We start from the raw sequence: 9,795 nt of genomic DNA on the forward strand, positions 1-9,795 counted from the left end.
TGGGTACACATCTGCGGATCATTCCGTCTGCACATCTCTTAAAGAGATACGGCTCATCCCATAGGTAGTACTTGGCATTGAAATTAATTTCTTTCTTTGCACTCTGCTGTACTCCTGTGGTATGAACCTCACAGCTTTATAATTTGCAATATCTACAAACCATGGAGCTTCCTGGATGGCAAAGAGTGTCATCTGGGAAAGTCTCAGAAATCTCAGTAGAAGGAGGGACGCCCCAGCTACTGGTTTATTCGGGACAGATGATCAGCTACCTAGTTCTCTGTCCCTTTTCTGTCTCTTATTTCTATATCAAACTCTTGCAGAAGCAACACCCATCTTATAAGCCTGGGTTTTGAATCCTGCTTTGTGAGTAAGTATTTAGGAGCAGCATGGTCAGTGTACACAATCACTTTGGATCCCACTAGATAGGATCTAAATTTGTCAATGGCATAGACCACTGCAAGTAACTCTTTTTCTGTGGTTGTGTAATTCTTCTGTGCATCTTTAGAACACGGCTGGCATATAAATGACGTGCAGAAGCTTGTTATGCCTCTGTCCCAACACTGCACCAATGGCATGGTTACTGGCATCACACATTAGTTCAAATGGTAATGTCCAATCTGGTGCAGAGATGACTGGTGCTGTGACCAGCTTGGCTTTCAGGGTCTCAAATGCTGCAGACACTGTGTGTCAAACACAAATGGGTGTCAGCAGCTAGCAGGTTGCTCAAAGGTTTTGCAATTTTCGAAAAAATCCTTTATGAACCTTTTGTAGAATCCTGCATGCCCCAGAAAGCTTCTGATTGCCTTAACATTGGCAGGTGGTGGTAATTTTTCAATTACCTCTACCTTTGCCTTATCCACCTCTATTCCCCTGCTTGAAATTTGTGCCAAGGACAATTCCTTCAGTCACCATAAAGTGACATTTCTCCCAGTTTAAAAACCAGGTTAGTCTCTTGGCACCTTTTCAGGACAAGTGCTAGGTGGTCAAGACAGGAGCTGAATGAGTCTCCATATACTGAGAAGTCATCCATGAAGACTTCCAGGAATTTCTCCACCATATCAGAGAAGATGGATAACATGCATCTCTGAAAGGTTGCAGGAGCATTACACAGACCAAAAGGCATTCTCTTGTAGGCAAACACGCCAGAAGGGCAAGTAAAGGCTGTTTTCTCTTGGTCCTGAGGATCTACTGCAATTTGGTTGTAACCTGAATAGCCATCCAAAAAGCAATAATAATCATGACCAGCTAGTCTTTCTAGCATTTGGTCTATGAATGGTAAAGGAAAATAATCCTTTCTGGTGGCTGTATTGAGCCTTCTGTAGTCAATACACATACGCCACTGGTGGACGAAATTGTGATCACATTAATGTAGTATTCTTTGTTGTTGTATGGAATCATTATTATGGCACTTATGTGTGGACACAACTCCGTTCAACTAACCAGCAAGTGTACTGGGTCGTCCAAGTAATAACCTTACGTGGTAAAGGTCGATCCCACAGAGATTGTTGGTATGAAGCAAGCTATGGTCATCTTGTAAATCCCAGTCAGGAGGATAAAATTATGGAATTTAGAAAATCAAATATGATTAATAAAAATAAACAGAAAATAAAATAGGATAGAGATACTTATGTAAATCAATAGTGGGAATTCAGATAGGCGTGTGGAGATGCTAGAATCCTCTTGAAACTCTACTTCACTACTCACTCTTCCTTCAATCCTTCTTATCCTTTCCATGGCAAGCTGTATGTAGGGCATCACCGTTGTCAATGGCTACATCCCATCCTCTCAGTGAAAATGTTCCTATGCTCTGTCACAGCACGGCTAATCATCTGTCGGTTCTCAATCAGGTTGGAATAGAATCCCTTGATTCTTTTGCGCTTGTCATCACCGCCCGCCTTCAGGAGTTTGAAGCTCGTCATAGTCATTCAATCTCAGAATCCTCGGATAACCATAGACAAGGTTTAGACTTTTCGGATCCTCATGAATGCCGCCATCTATCTAGCTTATACCACGAAGATTCTGTTGGAGAATCTAAGAGATATGCGCCCGGCTAAAGTAGAACGGAAGTGGTTGTCAATCACGCGCGTTCATAGGTGAATGATTATGAGTGTCAGGATCATCACATTCATCAAGTTGAAGTGCAAACGTATATCTTGGAATAAGAATAAAAGAGAATTGAATAAAAAGTAATAATAATTGTATTGAAACTTGAGGTACAGCAGAGCTCACACCCTTAATCTATGGTGTGCAGAAAAAAATCCACCGTTGAAAATACATAGTGAAAGGTTCAGGCATGGCCAAATGGCCAGCCCCATGATCTGAGACTAATCGTCCCAAGATGTCTAATACACTAGTAAAAAGTTCTATTTATAATAAACTAGCTCCTAGGGTTTACATGAGTAAGTAATGATGCATAAATCCACTTCCGGGGCCACTGGTGTATGTTTGGGTGAGCTTGATCTATCCACGAGCTGAGGCTTTTCTTGGAGTTGAACTCCAAGTTATGACGTGTTTTGGGCGTTCAACTCCGGATCATGACGTTTTTCTGGCGTTTAACTCCAGACAGCAGCATGTACTTGACGTTCACCGCCAAGTACGTCGTCAATTCCCGAATAAAGTATGGACTATTATATATTGTCTACTTTCCAACGCCGTTAAGAGCGCGCCATTGGATTCTGTAGCTCCAGAAAATCCATTTTGAGTGCAGGGAGGTCAGAATCCACAGCATCAGCAGTCCTTTTTGTCAGCCTTTTTCAGAGTTTTGCTCAAGTCCCTCAATTTCAGCCAGAAATTACCTGAAATCATAGAAAACATACAAACTCATAGTAAAGTCCAGAAATGTGAATTTAACATAAAAACTAATGAAAACATCCCTAAAAGTAGCTTGAACTTACTAAAAACTACCTAAAAACAATGCCAAAAGCGTAAATTATCCGCTCATCACAACACCAAACTTAAATTGTTGCTTGTCCCCAAGCAACTGAAAATCAAATAGGATAAAAAGAAGAGAATATACTATAAATTCCAGAATATCAATGAATATTAATTATAATTAGATGAGCGGGACTTGTAGCTTTTTGCTTCTGAACAGTTTTGGCATCTCACTTTTTCCTTTGAAGTTTAGAATGATTGGCTTCTCTAGGAACTTAGAATTTCGGATAGTGTTATTGACTTTCCTAGTTAAGCATTGATGGGATATTTTTGGTTTGAGAAATGAATCTCTTCCAAAACAACACCAATCTAACCGGCAAGTGCACCGGGTCGCATCAAGTAATAAAACTCACGGGTGTGAGGTCGATCCCACAGGGATTGAAGGATTGAGCAATTTTAGTTTAGTGGTTGATTTAGTCAAGCGAATCAGGATTTGGTTGATTAATGGGCAACTTGCAGAATTTAAATTGCATTTAAAGTAAAGAGAACAAGAATTAAATTGCTGAAAACTCACGGGTGTGAGGTCGATCCCACAGGGATGAAGGATTGAGCAATTTAGTTAGTGGTTGATTAGTCAAGCGAATCAGGATTGGTTGATTAATGGGCAACTTGCAGAATTTAAATTGCATTTAAAGTAAAGAGAACAGAATTAAATTGCTGAATCTTAAAGAGCAAGAAAGTAAATGGCAGAAGCTTAAAGAGCAAGAATGTAAATTGCAAGAATCTAAATGACAAGAAATGTAAATGGCTTGAAATGTAAAGGGGATTGGGACTTGGATTGCAGGAATTAAACACAGAAAAGTTAATTGCATCAACAGAAGTAATGGGAATTGGGATTGAATTAGATTCAAACAGACAAGTAAAATGATATAATGCAAGAAACAGAAAATTGAAATGGTAAGTTGAGATTCAGGTCCCAGAGACTAGAAACCGAGTCTAGATCTCAATGCCTTCCTAGATCCAACAAGAACAATAGCAATAGAATTGTAAATTGCAAGAGATTAGATGAAGAAGCAATGAACCGAATTGGAAATTAAATTGCAGTGAAAATCAACAAGAGATCTAAGGTGAGATTGAAACAGAATTCCTTCAATTCTCTAACCCAAGATCAAGACAAGTGTATTGAAATTGAAAGCAATTAAACTAAGAAAGTAGAGATCATTCAAGCTCCCAAAACTAAAGAAAAACTCTCTGAAAACTCAAAAAGGAAGCTCTCCGAATAACTTGAATTCTAGCCTATTTATACACTTTCTTCAATTGATCTTCAAGCCTTGAATTGGGCCTTTGCTCTTGGTGGAGTTGGGTTGAAAGAGGCCTTGGTTGATTGCTCTTGAAGTTTGGAGAGAACCCAAGTGAATCATTTGAACCGGATTTGAGTTTTGCAAAGTTGGAATTAAAGTTAGCCTCAAAGTTAGGGGGCTAACTTTGAGGCTTTTTCTAGCAGCAAACCCAATCTGCTGCACTTCACGTTGGTGCCAACGTTAGGGGGCTAACTTTGTCCCTAACGTTGGCCTTGCTTTGTGTTGAAGTGGCGCCAACGTTAGCCCCAAAAGTTAGGGGGCTAACGTTGGCGCAAACGTTGGCAGCCCCTGGGAGTAATCTTCATGCTTAGCCTCCAAGTTAGGGGGCTAACGTTGGCGCAAACGTTGGCACACCCTGGGGAGAATTTCTCATGCCAACGTTAGCCTCAAGTTAGGGGGCTAACGTTGGCGCAAACTTTGAGTGCCCAGGGAGAAATTTCAACTCTCAAGTTAGCTTCAAGTTGGGGGCTAACTTTGAGGCTAACTTTTTCACCAAAGTTGTGCCAAGTTTGGGGCTAACTTCAAGTCCAACTTCATTTATTCCTGGTTCAATTTCACTTTTCTCATTGTTCTCTCTTAGCTTCTAGCATTTCCTTCTTACTTCAACTCTTTTCCAAGCTTTCTTCACCTATCATAAATCAACCAAACACATCAAAGCTATGCTCAAAATCATGAGATATCATTCTATTCTAATATGCACCAATTATGGGCATCAAACCTCATGAATTTGCATTATCACATATGGTTGATTCACTCAAAGGAGCATGAAAATCTACCCACATTAGCTTGCTTAAGCCTCAAGAAAGTGCATATTCAATTAAAATAAAAGAAAAAGACTAGTAAAAACTAGGCTAAGATGACTTGTCATCACAACACCAAACTTAAAGCTTGCTTGTCCCAAGCAAGAAATGAACTATGCTCAAAGGTTCTTTCAATTAAGATGGGTTGAGAACACTTGTAAAATACAGTGAGAGAAGTGATTAAGTAACAGTGGGGTAAACTTAAATTATATGCTCAAGCAAGGGTTTCAGTGCTCATTAGTCCTTACATATTGGGAGTCGTAGGTCTTTAGGATTTCATCCAAATGGTATCATAGAGATCTCTTATATGTAATCACCTTGAAGCAGCTTATAGTTTTCATGCTTTGACCTCGACTCTAAGTGTCATGTCTCAAGGCGGCTCTTTAGATAAGCTTTCAATCAATACTCCTAAACCAGTTGGTTTTAGTATTAGGTGTTAAAGCACCCCTCAGGATTTACTTGCTCAAGCCTCTTTTCCTTGACACTTCAACCACAAGCATTTACTAGGATAGCAACTCTTTGAGTTTTTGTTTCTTTCTTTCTTTTTCTGCCTAGTAATTGATGCTCAGAGCCTTGGGCCATGTTCTTTTTGTTTTGTATTTTCTTTCTTTTGTTTGTTTGCTGCTTCTTGGATCAATAGATTTTTGAGATCTCTACAATACTTCTTTGAACTCCATGTCCTGCCTATGAGCTCCCATGCAAGTTTTCACAAGCATGCACCTCAATACATGATCATACAACTAGAACCACCACTTCTCCTAATCTTTTGCTTGCCTCAAAAACTGATTTATTCCTCAATCCTTCTTTTCAAAGAACTTTCATGTGATGCATTCTTGAAAGTGAGTGCAAACAAGTTTTGAAGATAGGAATGTTGTGACTGATAAGCCTTCTTGCTTATTGACTTATAAAGGAAGATTATGCTATGCAGGCAGGCAGGAATATAAAAAGAGGACTATATGATGCAGACAAATAGGGCAATTAAGGATACAATCCAACTTTTAATCACAGCAACATTTGATGTAAAATATCACTTAACAATACACCTGTTGGAGTTCACTTGCTTTCCTTCTCATCATCATCATTGCTAGCCTTATGTTCATATTGATGATGCGTAATCCCTCCAAAGGCTTGTATGACATTCTGCAATGTTATTAAAAGTTGCTTGTTCCCAAGCACTTAGAAACAGTGGTTAGTCTGCATAGTTTATTTGTGGGCCTTTTGAACTTACTTTGTGGTGGGAACACCAAACTTAGTCCTTGCCAATGCTCAAATTAATGTGTGAAATTCTTCTCTAGAAAACAGCAAGATAATTAACTAGTTCGTCTAAATGCATGAAGCTAGCATTATGGTAGAAAGTAAGAATGTGATTTATGATGGGATTTTGGTGGAACACCAAACTTAGAATTCTTCATTCTCTTAGATTGTTTTGGTGTGCAACACCAACTTAGCTTCTTGCAATCTTGACAAACTAATTAACAGTTTTATTGAATTGGAAAGGATGGTTACCTCTGGTTGGGTTGCCTCCCACAAGCGCTCTTTTATTGTCACTAGCTTGACATCCTCTGTACTTGTTTAGCTCGAAGTTTGTACTTCCTTCTCCTTGTCCCCTTGTCCTTCTAAGTGAAACTTTGCCTGATTATTTCATCTTGTGAGTGATTCTTTTCCTTTAGCCATCTTCACTCACTTCTGTGATGCTCTTAGCTAACGTTTCATTTGCCTCTCAATTCTTCCGAATGAGACTTCATGGTTATCACTCTTGATGTTTCATCATTCTTTCTACTAAGACTTCCAGATTAGTGATCTGACAATCTTGTGAAATTGGTTGGTTGTTGGGTGTTAGGGGTTGGAAGGATGGATGATGTGGATGTAATGTTGTTTGTTGGTGAGGTGGGTTTTTAGGCTTGGGAAGTTGGGGTTGTTGTAGTTGAAGTCCCTTTGTTCCTGATGTTGAGATTCAATTCTTAGATAAGAATGTGGTTTCCATGGTGGAAATTGTGCCTTCACTGCAGCAGAATGGAGAAAATCAATTTGTCTGGATATTGACTCCAATTGGCTCTGAGTCTGACTGTGCAGCTGTTTGCTTTGATTCATGACTATCTTCATTCCTTCAGGATTCATTATCTCTTTTTCTGAAGTTGCATTCTGTGGGGTCTCAAATGAATGTTGGTTATTGGCTTTCTTATCATTGAGCTTTGCAGTTCCTCGGGCATTTGATGTTGCTTTGAAAAGGTTATCTAAGACGTAATCCACTGCTCTCCTTGTTTCCGGGGTTAATCCTTCATAGAACGCCCGGAAACCCTCTTTGTCATTTGCTTCATTGTATTTTTCCCATGGTTTGAACAATGATTCTTCCTCTCCTTGTATGAATGGCTGAATCCCCTCTTTCATCTTGACGTTTTGTTGGGATGAGGAGAATTTGGTCAGAAATTTGGTAACCAATTCGTCCCAACTAGTAACACTGCCCTGGGGCATAGTTTCGAGCCATTGTGCAGCTTCATCCCTTAGTGAGAAAGGAAATAACGATAGCTTCCAGGTATCATGATTTACACCTTCGAGATTGACAACACCACAAGTTTTCAGAAAAGTGGATAAGTGCTGTTTAGGATCCTCCAATGGATTTCCACCATAGGAGCAATTGTTCTTGATTAGTGTAATGAGTTGCGGCTTCATGTTGTGGTGTTTTTCTCTCGAAATTTCTTCTTCAATGATAGCCTTCCCTCGTGCCTCTCTTTTTTTCTTCTGTGACATAAATCATCAAATAGAACACACAGTGGTTATTTTTGAAAATTGAGTGGAATCAGTTGAGACAAAACTTCAAATGGTTAGTGGGTTAGTAGAGGCAAATCTTCAAACAGTTAGTGGGTTAATCAAAATTAAAAAAAAAAATGCTTGATCTAAATTACCACCTCACTTGATCATTGTCAATCTAATCATCCCCGATAACGGCGCCAAAAACTTGATGGGATATTTTTGGTTTGAGAAATGAATCTCTTCCAAAACAACACCAATCTAACCGGCAAGTGCACCGGGTCGCATCAAGTAATAAAACTCACGGGTGTGAGGTCGATCCCACAGGGATTGAAGGATTGAGCAATTTTAGTTTAGTGGTTGATTTAGTCAAGCGAATCAGGATTTGGTTGATTAATGGGCAACTTGCAGAATTTAAATTGCATTTAAAGTAAAGAGAACAAGAATTAAATTGCTGAATCTTAAAGAGCAAGAAAGTAAATGGCAGAAGCTTAAAGAGCAAGTAATGTAAATTGCAAGAATCTTAAATGACAAGAAATGTAAATGGCTTGAAATGTAAAGGGGATTGGGACTTGGATTTGCAGGAATTAAACACAGAAAAGTTAAATTGCATCAAACAGAAAGTAAATGGGAATTGGGATTGAATTAGATTCAAACAGACAAGTAAAATGAACTATTAATGCAAGAAACAGAAAATTGAAATGGTAAGTTGAGATCTCAGGTCCCAGAGACTAGAAAACCGAGTCTAGATCTCAATGCCTTCCTAGATCCAACAAGAACAATAGCAATAGAATTGTAAATTGCAAAGAGATTAGATGAAGAAACAATGAACCGAATTGGAAATTAAATTGCAGTGAAAATCAACAAAGAGATCTAAGGTGAGATTGAAACAGAATTCCTTCAATTCTCTAACCCAAGATCAAGACAAGTGTAATTGAAATTGAAAGCAATTAAACTAAGAAAGTAGAGATCATTCAAGCTCCCAAAACTAAAAGAAAACTCTCTGAAAACTTAAAAAGGAAGCTCTCCGAATAACTTGAATTCTAGCCTATTTATACACTTTCTTCAATTGATCTTCAAGCCTTGAATTGGGCCTTTGCTCTTGGTGGAGTTGGGTTGAAAGAGGCCTTGGTTGATTGCTCTTGAAGTTTGGAGAGAAACCCAAGTGAATCATTTGAACCGGATTTGAGTTTTGCAAAGTTGGATTTAAAGTTAGCCTCAAAGTTAGGGGGCTAACTTTGAGGCCAACTTTTTCTAGCAGCAAACCCAATCTGCTGCACTTCACGTTGGTGCCAACGTTAGGGGGCTAACTTTGTCCCTAACGTTGGCCTTGCTTTGTGTTGAAGTGGCGCCAACGTTAGCCCAAAAGTTAGGGGGCTAACGTTGGCGCAAACGTTGGCAGCCCCTGGGAGTAATCTTCATGCCAATGTTAGCCTCCAAGTTAGGGGGCTAACGTTGGCGCAAACATTGGCACACCCTGGGGAGAATTTCTCATGCCAACATTAGCCTCCAAGTTAGGGGGCTAACGTTGGCGCAAACTTTGAGTGCCCAGGGAGAAAATTTCAACTTCTCAAGTTAGCCTTCAAGTTAGGGGGCTAACTTTAAGGCTAACTTTTTCACCAAAAGTTTGTGCCAAAGTTTGGGGGCTAACTTCAAGTCCAACTTCATTTATTCCTGGTTCAATTTCACTTTTCTCATTGTTCTCTCTTAGCTTCTAGCATTTCCTTCTTACTTCAACTGTTTTTCAAGCTTTCTTCACCTATCATAAATCAACCAAACACATCAAAGCTATGCTCAAAATCATGAGATGATCATTCTATTCTAATATGCACCAATTATGGCATCAAACCTCATGAATTTGCATTATTTCACATATGGTTGATTCACTCAAAGGAAGCATGAAAATCTACCCACATTAGCTTGCTTAAGCCTCAAGAAAGTGCATAATTCAATTAAAAATAAAAGAAAAAGACTAGTAAAACTAGGCTAAGATGACTTGTCATCAAGCATGTTGA

Source organism: Arachis stenosperma, chromosome 10 (genome assembly GCF_014773155.1).
Source record: "Arachis stenosperma cultivar V10309 chromosome 10, arast.V10309.gnm1.PFL2, whole genome shotgun sequence".
In the NCBI taxonomy this organism is placed as follows: domain Eukaryota; kingdom Viridiplantae; phylum Streptophyta; class Magnoliopsida; order Fabales; family Fabaceae; genus Arachis; species Arachis stenosperma.